Source organism: Leptodactylus fuscus, chromosome 2 (assembly GCF_031893055.1).
Source record: "Leptodactylus fuscus isolate aLepFus1 chromosome 2, aLepFus1.hap2, whole genome shotgun sequence".
In the NCBI taxonomy this organism is placed as follows: Eukaryota; Metazoa; Chordata; class Amphibia; order Anura; family Leptodactylidae; genus Leptodactylus; species Leptodactylus fuscus.
The window spans coordinates 114,898,263-114,916,630 of NC_134266.1; positions in this window are offsets into that span (position 1 = coordinate 114,898,263).

Sequence of the window (18,368 nt, forward strand, 5' to 3'; positions counted from 1 at the left end):
TACATTTACTCTGCATATTATTTGATCTGGATTTCTATTAGATTTCAAAGTAATGATAATAAATAATTTCTCATGTTAAAGGCAATGTCTATATCCAGAGGCGTAACTACCGCCATAGCAGCGGAGGCTGCTGCCACAGGGCCCGGGATATTAGGGGCCTGGTGACAGCCACTACTGCTGCTATCATTATACTTGGGGGTCTTTTCGGACCCCAAATATAATGATCGGCGGACCGGGAGAGGTAAGAGAACGTAAAAAACACTGTTACTTACCTCTCCACGATCCTGCCAGGCCTCCTTCCTGCTTGTATGACGTCTCTGACGTCACATGAACCCGGCCAGCTTCCCGGGTCATGTAATGTTCGACGTCATAGAAGAAGGACGGCAGTGGAGAAGACAGCGAAGGTGCCGGGGACAGGTATGAAACAGTAATTTGTTATGTTTTTATTCCCCCGGGTCTACGATTATTATACTCTGGGGTCTGAAAATACCCCAGAGTATAATAATTGTTTATGGGTGTCCACTATGGGCTATAATACTGTGTGCAGGGGCCACTATGGGGGATAATACTGTGTGTAGGGGGTCACTATGGGACATAATACTGTGTACAGGGGCCACTAAGGGACATAATACTGTGTGCAGGGCTTACTAAGGGACATAATAGAGTGCGGAGGAGGGGGTTGGTTGAGGTCGTCGGTGTCGGTTGGGGGGGGGGGCCATGTCAAAAGTTTGCCACGGGGCCCCGTCATTCCTAGTTACGCCACTGTCTATATCTAGTTAGTTGCTTCATAGTGTCTTGTCCATCAAACACTCAAAGCCTGCACACCAGCTTATTGAAGAAGGCAGTAAGTGAGAAGAAGAGACCGCAGGCAAAGCTGCTGAGACAGAAAGATGTGATAATGATACCAACAGTGTGCTATAGTGGAATGTGAAGGTGGATCAGGCCACAGGACATGTCTTCCTGAGTGGTGGTAGCTGTGGAAGTGTGTCAGGGACTAATATAATGGACCAGGCAGCAACACATGTCTCCCTGACTGGTGATGGGCAGTAAGCAACAATTGCAGCATGTGGACAGGCCGCAAGACATGTCTGCTGAGTGATGGCAATACAGCATATCCTGATAATATTATTTTTTTCTTCATTTTGAGAAGCAGGGGAAAATTCCCCCATTTTGTCTTTATAGCGGGGGTCTAAGAGTACTGCCATCCAGTACTCATACCTTTCCTTAATTTTAATAATATACTTGGTACTGAGTAAGATGTGGAGAATACAGCCTACCATGCTTGCCAGTGTATGTGCAAACCCAGGGGCCTACCATGGTTGGTATTCTTCGCCAGGGTGGTCGTCATATTCATCATCATCATCATCTTCTTCTTCTTCTTCTTGAAACAGATAAGGGTCAGCCTCTTCCCCTGGCTGTGTCTGACATATCGAGTCCCTCCTCTATAATAGAGGAACTAGGACTCCAAGACTGGAAGAGGAGGAAAATTCTCTCTTGGATGCAGAGGGCGCACAGCCAGGGAAGGAGGCATGAAGATGATGACAATGACCGCGCTGGCAAGAACACCAACCATGGCAGGCCCCTGGGTTCACACATACACTGGCTACCATGGCAGGCTATATGCTCCACAAGCCACAAAGCGACAAGCGTATTATTAGCATTAAGCAATGGGATGAGTACTAGATATTAGACTCTCACTATGAAGTCGATATGGGAATTCTTTACCCTTACACTGATGCAAGGATGTAAAAGGAGGAGTGGTGTACATTTCCCCAGACTGAAATATCAAAGGAGAGGCCCACGTACTCCGACACATGGTCATATAAAGCAGAGATAGTTTTCCTAAAGAAATAATGGTGGCCAGGTATCCTCCTTCAAGGTTTTGGACATGCCATCAGTTGTTGAAATGCAGTGGAATCCACTAAGTTGTACAGCAGCGATTGCACCGCCAGCAGCTTGGTCAGGTGTGAGTTAAAGGGGCTCTATCAGCAAAATTATGCTGTATGAGCCCCACATATGCATGAATAGCCTTTAAAAAGGCTATTCAGGCACCGTAAATGTTATTTTAATCCCCTCCCCGTTTTAAAATAAAAACAAATATGCAGATTATTCTTTCCATGCACGGTGGGCGGTCGTGCACTGTCTGACGTGATCTTCTGTCACGCCTTCCTCTTCTTTCGGCGACGCACTCCGGTCCTGGCTCTTCCCTGCCTTGATCTTCCTCTTCTTCCGGTAGGCTTGGTTCAAATCCAGAGCGCTACTGCGCACACTCCTGCGCCATTTTTCTCAATGGCAGTTCGTGAGCGCACTGCAGATACGCAGTACGCTCATGTAGTTCTAAGGGAAACTGAGAATACTGAGTTCCCCTTAGAACTACACAAGCGTACTGCCATTGGGATCAATGGCGCCAGAGCATGCGTAGTAGCACTCTGGAGGGAGCGCTACTGCGCACACGCCGGACTTGAACCAAGCCCGTCGTAAGAAGAGGAAGATCAAGGCGGGGAAGAGCCAGGATCGGAGGGCGTCACTGAAAGAAGAAAGAAAGAAGAGGAAGGCGTGAGAGAAGATGATGTTGGCCAGTGCACGACCGCCCACCGTGCACGGTAAAAATCATTTGCATATTTGTTTTTATGGTTTTATTTTGAAAGGGGGGTAGTTTAATTAGCGGTGCCTGAATAGCCTTATACATTATACTGTGTGGAGGGGCCTCTATGTCACATTATACTGTGCGGAGGAGCCGCTATGTGACAGGGACTTCTATGGTACATTTCACTGTGTGCAGGGAACACTAAATTATACTGTGTGAACATGCCACTATGAGACATCATACTGTTTGAAGGGGCCACTAGGGTACATTATACAGTGTAAAGATTCTGCTATAGGACATTATACTGTGTACAGGGGCTGCTATGGATTATTACACTGTGTGGAGGGGTCACTATGATACATTATACTGTGTGAAGGTGCCGCTATGGATTATTACACTGTGTGGAGGGGTCATTATTAGAGATGAGCGAACACTAAAATGTTCGAGGTTCGAAATTCGATTCGAACAGCCGCTCAATGTTCGTGTGTTCGAACGGGTTTCGAACCCCATTATAGTCTATGGGGAACAGATACTCGTTAAGGGGGAAACCCAAATCCGTGTCTGGAGGGTCACCAAGTCCACTATGACACCCCAGGAAATGATGCCAACACCTCTGGAATGACACTGGGACAGCAGGGGAAGCATGTCTGGGGGCATCTAACACACCAAAGACCCTCTATTACCCCAACATCACAGCCTAACAACTACACACTTTACACACTCAATACCACCTCTCTGACAGTAGGAAAACACCTTGAAACATGTGTATTTGGCACTTGCAGTGAGGAGAGCTTGTCACCAGCAGTGAATTTGGCCCTTGTAGTAAGTTGAGGTTGGCACCAACATTTGTTTTGAAAATCAGGGTGGATTGAGCCTCTAACCAGCAGAGTTTGGGCAAATTCATGGTGGAGGGAGCCTCTAAAAACCCCAGTTTGGACCAATTCATGGTGGAGGGAGACTCTAAAAACCCCAGTTTGGACCAATTCATGGTGGAGGGAGACTCTAAAAACCCCAGTTTGGACCAATTCATGGTGGAGGGAGCCTCTAAAAACCCCAGTTTGGACCAATTCATGGTGGAGGGAGCCTCTAACCAGCCCAGTTTGGACCAATTAATGGTGGAGGGAGCCTCTAAACAGCCAAGTTTTGGGAAATTCATGGTGGAGGGAGCCTCTAACCAGCCCAGTTTGGACCAATTCATGGTGGAGGGAGCCTCTAAACAGCCCAGTTTGGGCAAATTCATGGTGGAGGGAGCCTCTAACCAGCCCAGTTTGGACCAATTAATGGTGGAGGGAGCCTCTAAACAGCCCAGTTTGGACCAATTAATGGTGGAGGGAGCCTCTAACCAGCCCAGTTTGGACCAATTAATGGTGGAGGGAGCCTCTAACCAGCCCAGTTTGGACCAATTAATGGTGGAGGGAGCCTCTAACCAGCCCAGTTTGGACCAATTAATGGTGGAGGGAGCCTCTAAACAGCCAAGTTTTGGGAAATTCATGGTGGAGGGAGCCTCTAACCAGCCCAGTTTGGACCAATTCATGGTGGAGGGAGCCTCTAAACAGCCCAGTTTGGGCAAATTCATGGTGGAGGGAGCCTCTAAAAAACCCAGTTTGGACCAATTCATGGTGGAGGGAGCCTCTAATTAGCCCAGTTTGGACCAATTAATTGTGGAGGGAGCCTCTAACCAGCCCAGTTTGGACCAATTAATGGTGGAGGGAGCCTCTAACCACCCCAGTTTGGGCAAATTCATGGTGGAGGGAGCCTCTAACCAGCCCAGTTTGGACCAATTAATGGTGGAGGGAGCCTCTAACCAGCCCAGTTTGGACCAATTAATGGTGGAGGGAGCCTCTAATTAGCCCAGTTTGGACCAATTAATTGTGGAGGGAGCCTCTAACCAGCCCAGTTTGGACCAATTCATGGTGGAGGGAGCCTCTAATTAGCCCAGTTTGGACCAATTAATTGTGGAGGGAGCCTCTAACCAGCCCAGTTTGGACCAATTAATGGTGGAGGGAGCCTCTAAAAAACCCAGTTTGGACCAATTCATGGTGGAGGGAGCCTCTAATTAGCCCAGTTTGGACCAATTAATTGTGGAGGGAGCCTCTAACCAGCCCAGTTTGGACCAATTAATGGTGGAGGGAGCCTCTAAAAAACCCAGTTTGGACCAATTCATGGTGGAGGGAGCCTCTAATTAGCCCAGTTTGGACCAATTAATTGTGGAGGGAGCCTCTAACCAGCCCAGTTTGGACCAATTAATGGTGGAGGGAGCCTCTAACCACCCCAGTTTGGACCAATTCATGGTGGAGGGAGCCTCTAACCACCCCAGTTTGGACCAATTCATGGTGGAGGGAGCCTCTAAACAGCCCAGTTTGGGCAAATTCATGGTGGAGGGAGCCTCTAACCAGCAGAGTTGGGGGAAATCAGGGTGGAGGGAGCCTAGTATTAGCAGAATTGTGCAACGCTTATGGTGGATGAGTATGAGGATGCGGAGGAATTGGAGAGGTTGAGTACAGACATGGAGTTTCATGTTGGGGTGCTTTACACAGGTGGGCACAAAAATGACGGCTCTACCCAGTGGTGGTTCATTTTTATCAAAGTGAGCCGGTCGGCACTCTCAGCTGACAGACGGGTGCGCTTGTCAGTGATGATGCCACCGGCTGCACTGAACACCCTCTCAGATAGGACGCTGGCGGCAGGACAGGACAGCACCTCCAAGGCATATAGGGCAAGTTCAAGCCACAGGTCCAACTTCGACACCCAATACGTGTAGGGCGCAGAGGGGTCGGAGAGGACAGGGCTGTGGTCGGAAAGGTATTCCCGCAACATGCGCCTATACTTCTCACGCCTGGTGACACTAGGACCCTCCGTGGCGGCACTTTGGCGAGGGGGTGCCATCAAGGTGTCCCAGACCTTAGACAGTGTGCCCCTCGTTTGTGTGGACCGGTGAGAACTTGGTTGCCTACTGGAGGAACTGCCCTCCCTGCCGCCAACGTCACATGCTGGAAACATCTCCATCATATTCTGCACCAATTGCCTGTGGCAAGCATTGATGCGATTGGCCCTCCCCTCTACCGGAATAAAAGACGAGATGTTGTTTTTATACCGGGGGTCAAGGATAGCAAAGATCCAGTACTGGTTGTCCTCCATGATTTTGACAATACGCTTGTCGGTTGTAAAGCACCCCAACATGAACTCAGCCATGTCTGCCACAGTGTTAGTTGGCATGACTCCTCTGGCCCCACCGGAAAGTTCAATCTCCATTTCCTCCTCATCCTCCATGTCTACCCATCCGCGCTGCAACAATGGGACGATTCGAAGTTGCCCGGAAGCCTCCTGTATCACCATCACATCATCGGACAACTCTTCTTCCTCCTCCTCCTCCTCCTCCTCCTCCATTAAACGCAGTGAAGCGGACAGATGTGTGGACCTACTCTCCAGCTGTGACGGATCGGATGCTATCCCTAACTCCTCTGTGTGATCTGAGTTATCCCTGATGTCAATCAGGGATTCTCTCAGAACACACAAGAGCGGGATTGTAAGGCTCACCATCGCATCCTCAGAGCTCACCCTCCTTGTGGACTCCTCAAAGACCCGTAGGATGTCACAAAGGTCTCTCATCCATGGCCACTCATGGATGTGAAACTGAGGCAGCTGACTTTGTGGCACCCTAGGGTTTTGTAGCTGGTATTCCATCAAAGGTCTCTGCTGCTCAACCACTCTATTCAACATCTGAAACGTTGAGTTCCAGCGTGTGGGGACGTCGCACAAAAGCCGGTGTTGTGGCACATGCAGGCGTTGCTGGAGAGATTTTAAGCTAGCAGCGGCTACTGTCGACTTGCGAAAGTGGGCGCACATGCGCCGCACTTTCACCAGTAGCTCTGGAACATTGGGGTAGCTCTTTAGGAAACGTTGCACCACTAGGTTGAAGACGTGGGCCAGGCATGGAACATGTTGGAGTCCGGCAAGCTCCAGAGCTGCTACCAGGTTCCGGCCGTTATCACAAACGACCATGCCTGGGCCCAGGTGCAGCGGCTCAAACCATATTGCCGTCTCATCGAGGAGGGCATCCCTCACCTCGGAGGCAGTGTGCTGTCTGTCCCCCAAGCTGATCAGCTTCAGCACAGCCTGCTGACGTCTACCAACGCCAGTGCTGCAACGTTTCCAACTCGTAGCTGGGGTCAATCTAACAGCGGAGGAGGAGGCGGTGGCGGAGGAGGAGGCGGTGGCGGAGGAGGAGGCGGTAGAGGAGGAGGAGGAGGAGGGGGGTGTTCTTCTCGTGTCCCTGCCAGGAATGTTAGGCGGGGAGACGAGGTACACCGGGCCAGTTTGGGAAGCAGTCCCAGCCTCAACTACATTCACCCAGTGTGCCGTCAGTGAAATGTAGCGTCCCTGTCCGCATGCACTTGTCCACGCGTCGGTGGTCAAGTGGACCTTTGTGCAAAGCGCGGAACTAAGGGCCCGCCTGATGTTGAGTGACACGTGCTGGTGCAAGGCGGGGACGGCACACCGGGAGAAGTAGTGACGGCTAGGGACGGCATAGCGAGGTGCCGCAGTTGCCATCAGGTCCAGGAAGGCGGGAGTTTCAACAAGCCGGAACGCCAACATCTCCTGGGCCAGCAGTTTAGCGATGTTGGCGTTCAAGGCTTGCGCGTGTGGGTGGTTAGCAGTGTATTTCTGCCGCCGCTCCAATGTCTGAGAGATGGTGGGTTGTTGTAAAGAAACGCCTGATGGTGCCTTTGATGGTGCAGGAGAAGGAGATAAGACAGGACCAGGGGAGGATGAGGTAGAAGTCAACAAAGTGGCGGAGGCAGATGAAGTGGTGTCCTGGCTCGTCCTCTGGAGTGCATCGCCAGCACAGTCAGCAGTGGCAGTGGCAGAGGCAGAGGCAGAGGCAGTGGCAGTGGCGTGAACGGCAGTCGGCCTTTGTCCTGCCGTTGCTGCCTGCCACTGATTCCAGTGCTTGGATTCCAAATGACGGCGCATTGAAGTGGTGGACAGGTTGCTCTTCTCAGAGCCCCTAATCAATTTCGAGAGGCAAATTGTGCAGACAACACTATATCTGTCCTCGGCGCATTCCTTGAAAAAACTCCACACCTTCGAGAAACGTGCCCTCGAGGTGGGAGTTTTTCGGGGCTGGGTACGAACTGGAACATCTTGGGAGATTCCGGGTGTGGCCTGGCTTCGCCTAAGCTGCTGACCTCTGCCTCTGCCTCTAGCTACCCTTTTTGGTGCTGCACCTGCCTCAACATCCACACTACTTTCCCCGCTTGACATCCCCCCTGTCCAGGTCGGGTCAGTGTCCTCATCATCCACCACTTCCTCTTCCAACTCCTGTCTCATCTCCTCCTCCCGCACAATGCGCCGGTCAACTGGATGCCCTGACGGCAACTGCGTCACATCATCGTCGATGAGGGTGGGTTGCTGGTCATCCACCACCAAATCGAACGGAGATGGAGGAGACTCTAGTGTTTGAGCATCTGGATACAGATGCTCCTCTGTTAGGTTCGTGGAATCGTGACGTGGAGAGGCAGGTTGAGGGACAATGAAAGGAGCGGAGAACAGCTCTGGGGAGCAGGGACAGTTTGGGTTATTGTTCTGTAAAGCTTCGGAATTTTGGGAGGAAGGAAGACAAGACTGTTGGGTAATAGGAGGAGAGGAGGCAGAGTCTGACTGGCTGCTGGACAATGTGCTGTAAGCGTTCTCTGACAGCCATTGCAAGACCTGTTCCTGGTTCTCGGGCCTACTAAGGTTTGTACCCTGCAGTTTAGTTAATGTGGCAAGCAACCCTGGCACTGTGGAGTGGCGCAATGCTTGCTGCCCCACAGGAGTAGGCACGGGACGCCCTGTGGCTTCACTGCTACCTTGCTCCCCAGAACCATTCCCCCGACCTCGCCCACGGCCTCGTCCACGTCCCTTTCCGGGAGCCTTGCGCATTTTGAATTCCTAGTTAGAAATTGGCACTGTATACCAGTAGTAAAAATTGTGGGTGCACGTAACCCCAATATATTCTTTGAATTCCCAGTCAGAAACTGGCACTATATGGCAGTAGCAAGAAATGAGGGTATTTGTATTCCCAATATACTCTTTGAATTCCCAGTCAGACAATGGCACTGTATACCAGTAGTAAAAATTGTGGGTGCACGTAACCCCAATATATTCTTTGAATTCCCAGTCAGACACTGGCACTATATGGCAGTAGCAAGAAATGAGGGTATTTGTATTCCCAATATATTCTTTGAATTCCCAGTCAGACAATGGCACTGTATACCAGTAGTAAAAATTGTGGGTGCACGTAACCCCAATATATTCTTTGAATTACCAGTCAGAAACTGGCACTATATGGCAGTAGCAAGAAATGAGGGTATTTATAACCCCAATATATTCTTTGAATTCCCAGTCAGACAATGGCACTGTATACCAGTAGTAAAAATTGTGGGTGCACGTAACCCCAATATATTCTTTGAATTCCCAGTCAGAAACTGGCACTATATGGCAGTAGCAAGAAATGAGGGTATTTATAACCCCAATATATTCTTTGAATTCCCAGTCAGACAATGGCACTGTATACCAGTAGTAAAAATTGTGGGTGCACGTAACCCCAATATATTCTTTGAATTCCCAGTCAGAAACTGGCACTATATGGCAGTAGCAAGAAATGAGGGTATTTGTATTCCCAATATACTCTTTGAATTCCCAGTCAGACAATGGCACTGTATACCAGTAGTAAAAATTGTGGGTGCACGTAACCCCAATATATTCTTTGAATTCCCAGTCAGACACTGGCACTATATGGCAGTAGCAAGAAATGAGGGTATTTGTATTCCCAATATACTCTTTGAATTCCCAGTCAGACAATGGCACTGTATACCAGTAGTAAAAATTGTGGGTGCACGTAACCCCAATATATTCTTTGAATTCCCAGTCAGAAACTGGCACTATATGGCAGTAGCAAGAAATGAGGGTATTTGTATTCCCAATATACTCTTTGAATTCCCAGTCAGACAATGGCACTGTATACCAGTAGTAAAAATTGTGGGTGCACGTAACCCCAATATATTCTTTGAATTCCCAGTCAGACACTGGCACTATATGGCAGTAGCAAGAAATGAGGGTATTTGTATTCCCAATATACTCTTTGAATTCCCAGTCAGACAATGGCACTGTATACCAGTAGTAAAAATTGTGGGTGCACGTAACCCCAATATATTCTTTGAATTCCCAGTCAGACACTGGCACTATATGGCAGTAGCAAGAAATGAGGGTATTTGTATTCCCAATATACTCTTTGAATTCCCAGTCAGACAATGGCACTGTATACCAGTAGTAAAAATTGTGGGTGCACGTAACCCCAATATATTCTTTGAATTACCAGTCAGAAACTGGCACTATATGGCAGTAGCAAGAAATGAGGGTATTTATAACCCCAATATATTCTTTGAATTCCCAGTCAGACAATGGCACTGTATACCAGTAGTAAAAATTGTGGGTGCACGTAACCCCAATATATTCTTTGAATTCCCAGTCAGAAACTGGCACTATATGGCAGTAGCAAGAAATGAGGGTATTTGTATTCCCAATATACTCTTTGAATTCCCAGTCAGACAATGGCACTGTATACCAGTAGTAAAAATTGTGGGTGCACGTAACCCCAATATATTCTTTGAATTCCCAGTCAGAAACTGGCACTATATGGCAGTAGCAAGAAATGAGGGTATTTGTATTCCCAATATACTCTTTGAATTCCCAGTCAGACAATGGCACTGTATACCAGTAGTAAAAATTGTGGGTGCACGTAACCCCAATATATTCTTTGAATTCCCAGTCAGACACTGGCACTATATGGCAGTAGCAAGAAATGAGGGTATTTGTATTCCCAATATACTCTTTGAATTCCCAGTCAGACAATGGCACTGTATACCAGTAGTAAAAATTGTGGGTGCACGTAACCCCAATATATTCTTTGAATTACCAGTCAGAAACTGGCACTATATGGCAGTAGCAAGAAATGAGGGTATTTATAACCCCAATATATTCTTTGAATTCCCAGTCAGACAATGGCACTGTATACCAGTAGTAAAAATTGTGGGTGCACGTAACCCCAATATATTCTTTGAATTCCCAGTCAGAAACTGGCACTATATGGCAGTAGCAAGAAATGAGGGTATTTGTATTCCCAATATACTCTTTGAATTCCCAGTCAGACAATGGCACTGTATACCAGTAGTAAAAATTGTGGGTGCACGTAACCCCAATATATTCTTTGAATTCCCAGTCAGACACTGGCACTATATGGCAGTAGCAAGAAATGAGGGTATTTGTATTCCCAATATACTCTTTGAATTCCCAGTCAGACAATGGCACTGTATACCAGTAGTAAAAATTGTGGGTGCACGTAACCCCAATATATTCTTTGAATTACCAGTCAGAAACTGGCACTATATGGCAGTAGCAAGAAATGAGGGTATTTATAACCCCAATATATTCTTTGAATTCCCAGTCAGACAATGGCACTGTATACCAGTAGTAAAAATTGTGGGTGCACGTAACCCCAATATATTCTTTGAATTCCCAGTCAGAAACTGGCACTATATGGCAGTAGCAAGAAATGAGGGTATTTGTATTCCCAATATACTCTTTGAATTCCCAGTCAGACAATGGCACTGTATACCAGTAGTAAAAATTGTGGGTGCACGTAACCCCAATATATTCTTTGAATTCCCAGTCAGACACTGGCACTATATGGCAGTAGCAAGAAATGAGGGTATTTGTATTCCCAATATATTCTTTGAATTCCCAGTCAGACAATGGCACTGTATACCAGTAGTAAAAATTGTGGGTGCACGTAACCCCAATATATTCTTTGAATTACCAGTCAGAAACTGGCACTATATGGCAGTAGCAAGAAATGAGGGTATTTGTATTCCCAATATATTCTTTGAATTCCCAGTCAGACAATGGCACTGTATACCAGTAGTAAAAATTGTGGGTGTATATAGCCCCAATTCTATTGCTAGGGGACTTGCAGGGTATTTCTGGGGTGAAGGTGGGGGGGCACACCGTTGGAACGGGTATCGGGGTATATATCGGGTATACGGGAATACACTGACAGTGTATTCCATTCAGGATCCTGGGAAAGCTGGGTTGCGGCGATTGAGCCCGTCAGTGCCACGTTACACTGACAAGCTTCTCCCTGGAATTTAGCTCTTACAAGAGCTGTTGGTTGTCTTCTCCTTCCTATCCTAGCCTGTCCCTGCCTACCCAGAATCTAAGCCCTAGCTAGCTGGACGGAAACCTCCGTCCTCGGTGAATTGCAAGCTCAGAATGACGCGAAGCTGGGCGTCGCTGTTCTTTTAAATTAGAGGTCACATGTTTTCGGCAGCCAATGGGTTTTGCCTACTTTTTTCAACGTCACCGGTGTCGTAGTTCCTGTCCCACCTACCCAGCGCTGTTATTGGAGCAAAAAAGGCGCCAGGGAAGGTGGGAGGGGAATCGAGTAATGGCGCACTTTACCACGCGGTGTTCGATTCGATTCGAACATGCCGAACAGCCTAATATCCGATCGAACATGAGTTCGATAGAACACTGTTCGCTCATCTCTAGTCATTATGGTACATTATACTGTGTGGAGCGGATTCTATGGGACATTCTAAAGGTATGTAGGGGCCACTAACAGACATTTTTGTGGAGGGGCCTTATGGAACATTATACAGTATGGAGAGGTCGATATGGAATATTATACTGTCTGGAAGCCGCTTTAGGACATTATAGTGTGTGTAAATGGAGCATTATACCATGTGAGGGCCAGGAATGGGTTGGGAACTATGTGATGTAGTGAGGTTGGGGGAAGGCGGGCAAGTTGAAAGTTTGCTGTGGGGCCGAGTCTTTGCTAGTTACATCCCTGGCTGCAAAGGAACTGCTGGACCTACCCACTTAGTTCTCACATTTCTGTCTCAGCATCAGGAACATATTTCACTTGACAACAAATAGTGAACAGCAAATTTAAAAAATTGGAGCCCTCTAGGGGCAGGACTTTCAAAATAGTCCTTAGGGTGGAAAACATCAGATTTTTTAATGAAAGTGATTTAAAAATATGTTCATGATGGGGTATATGCGGTGTAAAAAGATAGTGACTTTTTAATTCCTACAATACTATTCTGTTAATAAGACCATAATGTATGCATTATGAAGTAATACTCCTCAGGAATGTTTACTGAAGGGTTGTATCCAGGCACTAAACAGGAGTCAAGCCATATACGTTTTTATTTCACAGAGTTAGTCTAATACTATAAAACAACAATGTATGCCACACTACTGTTCAAAAGTTTGGGGTCACCAAGACAATTTTGTGTTTTCCATGAAAACTCACACTTTTATTTATCAAATGAGTTGCACAATGAATAGAAAATATAGTCAAGACACTGACAAGGTTTGAAATAATAATTTTCTTCTTCAAACTTTGCTTTTGTCAAAGAATGCTCCTTTTGCAGCAATTAGAGCCTTGCAGATCTTTGGTATTCTAGCTGTTAATTTGTTGAGGTAATCCGGAGAGATTTCACCCCATGCTTCCAGAAGCCCCTCCCACAAGTTGGATTGACTTGATGGGCCCTATTTACGTACCATAGCGTCAAGCTGCTCCAACAACAGCTCAATGGGGTTCAGATCTGGTGACTGCGCTGGCCACTCCATTACAGATAGAATACCAGCTGCCTGCTTCTTCCCTAAAAAGTTCTTGTATAATTCGGAGGTGGCTTTGGGTCATTGTCCTGTTGTAGGATGAAATTGGCTTCAATCAAGCGCTGTCCACGGGGTATGGCATGGTGTTGCAAAAAGGAGTGATAGCCTTCCTTATTCAAAATCCCTTTTACCTTGTACAAATCTCCCACTTTCCCAGCACCAAAGCAACCCCAGAGCATCACATTCCCTCCACCATGCTTGACAGATGGCGTCAGGCTCTTCCAAAATCTCTTCAGTTGTTCTGCGTCTCACAAATGTTCTTCTGTGTGATCCAAACACCTCAAACTTCAATTTGTCTGTCCATAACACTTTTTTCCAATCTTCCTCTGTCCAATGTCTGTGTTCTTTTGCCCATATTAATCTTTTCCTTTTATTAGTCAGTCTCAGATATGGCTTTTTCTTTGACACTCTGCCTTGAAGGCCAGCATCCCGGCGTTGCCGCTTCACTGTAGACGTTGACATTGGCGTTTTAAGTGTACTATTTAATGAAACTGACAGTTGAGGACCTGTGAGGCATCGATTTCTCATACTAGAGACTCTAATGTACTTGTCTTGTTGCTCAGTTGTGCAGTGGAGACTCCCACTTCTCTTTCTACTCTGGTTACAGCCTGTTTGTGCTGTCCTCTGAAGGGAGTAGTACACACCGTTGTAGGAAATCTTCAGTTTCTTGGCAATTTCTCACATGGAATAGCCTTCATTTCTAAGAACAAGAATAGACTGTCGAGTTTCACATGAAAGTTCACTTTTTTCTGGCCATTTTGAGAGTTTAATGGAACCAACAAATATAATGCTCCAGATTCTCAACTAGCTCAAAGGAAGGTCAGTTTTATAGCTTCTCTAACCAGCCAAACAGTTTTCCGCAGCGCTAACATACTTGCACAAGGGTTTTCAAGGGTTTTCTAAACATCCATTAGCCTTCTTACACACAATGTACCATTAGAACACTGGAGTGATGGTTGCTGGACATTGGCCTCTATACACCTATGTAAATATTGCATTAAAAACCAGATGTTTGCAGCTACAATAGCCATTTACCACATTAACAATGTATATATATAGTGTATTTCTGATTCATTTCTTCATTGAAAAAAAACCTGTGCTTTTCTTTCAAAAATACAGAAATTTCTAAGTGACCTTAAACTTTTGAACGGTAGTATATATATCTTAAATAGCAGATATTTTTTAAGTATTTTATAGGCTTTTCCCACACTTATCATATGAAGAAATCAGTTCTTTCAGCTACTGCAGAATAAAGTTTGACCGATGTGGGTCACAGCCAATAATAATAATAATAATACATTTTATTTATATAGCGCCAACATATTCCACAGCGCTGCACAATTTATAGGGTTCAGATACAGACATACATAACAAAGAACGTCATTTCACACAATGGGACTGAGGGCCCTGCTCAAAAGAGCTTACAATCTATGAGGTAGATGGGGTGACACAAGAGGTAGCAGGGGCGGCAATGTGAGACGGCAAACACTGTGCGCAATGTTTCTGTGTCACACAAATAAAAAGAAGTGACTCATAAAATCTGACTAGGGATAAGCAAATATCCAGATTACCCTGGTTCTTTATTGCTAAGACAGTAATGTCACAGTAACAGCAGCATATATGGCAATGGAAGGAGGCTAGCTAGTTTGAAAAGACTTTGCTGGGTTATTCTTTCTTTTTCTGTAAAATGAAACCTCCATTTTGATCTTTTTTTGTGCAGGATGAATCCCTATAGCGTCAGATTTGCTGAAATCTGAACCTTTACAAATTTGATTCATTGGAGGGATATCGATTTGCTAAATATGATTTTTCAGTTCAAAATGAATCTTGATGAAAATGATGGGATCATATCAACCTTCAGAAAAGTATGAGGGGATGTAGGTTTAGGATTTATATGCAGGGAATATGTAGGTTTAGGACTAAATGATATGTTTTATAAATCTGTTATGAAAATATGGTACAATAATAAATAATATGGCATTTATTAATGTTTAATCTTCCCCAAATGTAACAAAAAAAGTACAAAAGTCAATCCATTCAAGTTTCTTGGGTTATTCTACTCAAGTCTGTTTCCTATAAAATAATATCTGATACTTGAAGCAACCGACGCGGTAATGGGTTAATATCTGCAGCGGAGCACTACTTTCAGTTGCTGAGCAACCAACATGCAGCGTATCCTGATTTACCCCGAAACATTTCTATTTAAGTCCAGTAATATGGAAAGACAAAGTCACAAATTAAAATACCTAATACCTCAGAAGATTTAGTGGGCTCATTCTCCTCGAGTCTTTATATGACTTAAATATTCCATTACAAGGAATGGATTTAAGTACAATAGAGAACAATGCGCCATGTGATGAGCTGAAGCCACAGCATATTAACCCATTGTTCGCTGGATGGCTACATTTCAACACAGGAAACTATTTCAGCATTAAGGCTTTAAACAACAGAAAGAGCTAAACGTCTTGGCAATGACTTCTTTCCTCCACGGCGAGGAGGCCCCAGATCCAGCTGTTTCAGGAACATTTGTGATCATTGGATCAGCGTCCTGCATTCTTCATGAAACTGGAAGTTTGCTTTTATGGTAAATAAATGTAACACATTTGGCTGAACCAGTTGCGGGTCTTATCCAGCTGCAAGCGATTTACAAGCTCCTCCCTAATAATGCCGCACAGGCAACTGGATATTTCACTATTATTTTCTAATGTAGTCATACTTAAATGCTATGAGCCAAAAAACATAAAATCTGATGCATAACAGGCCTTCTGTAGTTCTACTGCAATGTGATGTGTAAGGTGATTCCATGTTTAGTCCTCGTGTATGGTGTATTACAGCTTATTGTACAACCTTTAAGTTGTATGCAACCATAATACTAAACTCAAAAATGATCCCTTGCTGATTTTGTAAGTTTGCCCACTGACAAAGTCATGAACAGTCTATAATTTTAAGACAAAAATAGAGTTCATTGGCATTAACTCAACTCTCCGTGTTTGGAGGAAGAGAAATGCTGCCTATGACCCAAAGAACACCGTCCCCACTATCAAGAATGGAGGTGGGGGGCCACACGGTGGCTCAGTGGTGAGCACTGCAGCCTTGCAGCACTGGAGCCCTGGCGTTCAAATCCCGCCAAGGGCAAAAAACCATCTGCAAGGAGTTTGTATGTTCTCCCCGTGTTTGCATAGATTTTCATCCCATATTCCAAAAAAGACATACTGATAGGGAAAAAAAAAAAGCATGGAGGTGGAAACATTATGTTTTGGAGGTGTTTCTCTGCTAAGGGCAGAGGACCAGCGGCGTAACTACCGCCATAGCAGCAGAGGCAACTGCCACAGGGCCCGGGACATTAGGGGCCCGGCGACAGCTGCTACCGCTGCTATCATTATACTCGGGGGTCTTTTCGGACCCCCGAGTATAATGATTGGTGGACCAGGAGAGGTAAGAAACATAAAAAACACTATTACTTACCTCTCCATGATCCTGCCAGGCCTCCTTCCTGACGTCCTTTCTGACGTCTCTGACGTCACATGAACCCGGCTTGTGTCCCGGGTCATGTGATGTCCGATGTCATTGAAGAAGAATGGCAGCAGAGGCCGACAGCGTAGGAGCCGGGGACAGGTAAGAAAGAGTGGTTTTTTATGTTTTTATTCCCCCGGGTCTCCGATTATTATATAGTATAATTATAATACTATAATATTATAGTATAATAATTGTTTATGGGTGTCCACAATGGGACATAATACTGTGTGCAGGGGCCACTATGGTGGATAATACTGTGTGCAGGGGCCCCACCATTCCTAGTTACGCCACTGCAGAGGACTACTTCACCGCATCAATGGGAGAATGGATGGAGCCATGTGCCGTAAAATCCTGAGTGACAACCTCATTCCCTCTGCCAGGACATTAAAAATGGGTTGTGGCTAGGTCTTCCAGCAGGACATTGGCCCAAAACATACAGCCAAGACAACAAAGGAGTGGCTCAAAAAGAAGCACATTAAGGTAATGGAGTGACCTAGCCAGTCTCTGGACCTTAATCCCATAGAAAACTTATGGAGGAAGCTGAAGCTCCGAGTTGCCAAGAGACAGCCTTAAAATCTTAATGATTTAGAGATGATCTGCAAAGAGGAGTGGCCCAAAATTCCTCCTGACGTGAACAAATCTCATCATCAACTACAAAAATCATCACCAAGTATTAAGTCTTGTTTGCCTGAGGGATCAAATACTTATTTCTCTATGCAAAATGCAAATACATTTATACATTGTGATTTTCTGGATTTTATTTTTGATATTCTATCTCTCACTGTTAAAATTAACACCCTTAAAAATATAGACTGTCCATGTGTTTATTAGTGGGAAAACTTACAAAATAAGCAAAGGGATCAAATACTTATTTCCTTCCCTGTACACCAGCTACTAGTGGTCATAGATTTTTCGCTGATCATAAATCAACAAGAGCCAAAGAGATCACAACACCAAGACAACCAAATTCTTATATATCAGCATTGGTGCCAAAAGTTATAAAACTTAACTTCTAATAGAGTTTATTAAAAACAGAGGATCCCCATAACAATTATTAAATTCAGCACCTGTATTTCAGACATGTCTGGGTTTTTGTCTGTGGGATTGAATAGAGAACAATGGCTTAATGGAGCTAAAGAGGCTTTTATTTGGCAGATTTTTTACATAGAAACTGTATTCACCCTCTTACAACTCAGCATTTAAAGATCTCACAGTGGCATGTAAAGAATAGATAACATTGTGGTGGGAGATACAAAGCCTAGAATACTATCTCAAAAATAATACTGTACTAAGAGGACATAGAGTTGGCCTCCTCCCACGTAAAAAAAACACAAATTTGAGGAATGGAAGCCACACATTTTTTTTTAACACTTGATGCAAATATTAATAAGGCCCATCTTGAATCCTTAAAGACTTGACACAAAGAAAAATTGAAATCCTGAAAAAGTTCCAGGGGGAGACTTATTTGTAAAGCAAGGAACACAACTACAGAGTGTACTTGTAAGGGAATTGGTAGTTGTGCAATTCCTTAGTGCTGCTG